Consider the following 1429-nt stretch of genomic DNA (forward strand, 5'->3'; position numbering starts at 1 on the left):
GGGAAATATCCAAAGACTGCTTAGACACGGGTTTAAGCCAATAGAAAGTCTTTATTACCTGGCTGGCAACTACAATGGGTGTTCGAGATCCCAGTGTAGTCCCAAGCCTTTCTCAGGGTGAGTTTTTTAGTACACACACACACACACACACACACACACACACACACACACACGCGCGCGCGCGCGCGCGCGCACCCTGGCATGACATACTTCAGTTAACGGGAACAGTAGTTAGCCAGAAGCAGAACTATGGAAGCCAAAAAGCAAGGTCAAGGACATTTAGAGACTTTCTCATAACTGGACTTTGATGTCTGGTTTTCATTTTGGCAGGTGGTGCTGTCTATGATGTCCTCAGTTTTACAGCCTGAATGGCATTTCCATCATGGAGTCAGTTGTGCTAAGGTCTAAGGGCTCTGTTACAATGAAGCTCTGGGGGGGTCTGTTACAATCTTAGCAAACCAAAACCAAAACAAATGAAGGACGCTAAGTTTCTTGTGAGTGAACAGGCCCACATCCCTCCCTTGCCTTGAGTCTTTATCTAACTGAAAATTCCAGACAAAGTTGCAGCTGAATGACTCCCTGTTCATTTCTCATTGTCAGATCTTGCTCATCTTCAGCCCAGAACAAACACCTAGGCTACTGAACTGCAGCCGACCCCACATTTGCCATGACTCTGTAAGTTGAGGACCGTGATTTCTAGTCCTGTGCTCTGGGTCCCCATTTCCAAACTGAAAACAGAAGCCCACCAGGCTGTGGGAACACTCATCCTGGAAAGCAGGAAGCAAGTTACTGCAGTCAGAAGCCCTGTATGAACAGTTCCCAGGGGCTGAGCAAGCAGGGCGCGAGGCCCTGCTGTTTGATAGTCTCTGTATAAACAGACAGCAGGGCAGTGCTTTGGTAACTGCCACAGAAGATAAGGCCCAGGTCGTAAAGCCTCCTGGCTGGCCTCCATTCCAGCTGAGCCCGTGTCTGCTGTTTGCTCAGGTGTGGCCCCTCCCTGGCTGTAGCACAGATTGCAGCAGTGGATGCCCTGGGGAAGAAGGGGTTAACCTGTAGGAGTTGGACTGTAAATAAGCACGGGTGCCATGGCAACAGGGTCACCCCTGTGCAAGTGCCCAGGCTGGAGCAGTCACTGCTTCACTGTTGCCCAGACTTCAAGACACTCTGCAAAGCACTTGAGTATGTTTCATTCATTCATCCATCCATCCATCCATTCATTCATTCGCTTTTTATTTTTTGAGACAGGGTCTCACTATATAGTCCAGCCTGGTCTTGAATTCATGCCCATCCGTCTCAGTCTCTAGTATACTGTTATTTTGGTTTTTTTTGTTTCTGTTTTTGTTTTTGTTTTTTGATTTTTCAAGGCAGGGTTTCTCTATATAGCCCTGGCTGTCCTGGAACTCACTTTGTAGACCAGGCTGGCCTCGAA

This window comes from Mus pahari, chromosome 8, assembly GCF_900095145.1.
Source record: "Mus pahari chromosome 8, PAHARI_EIJ_v1.1, whole genome shotgun sequence".
NCBI classification, from domain to species: domain Eukaryota; kingdom Metazoa; phylum Chordata; class Mammalia; order Rodentia; family Muridae; genus Mus; species Mus pahari.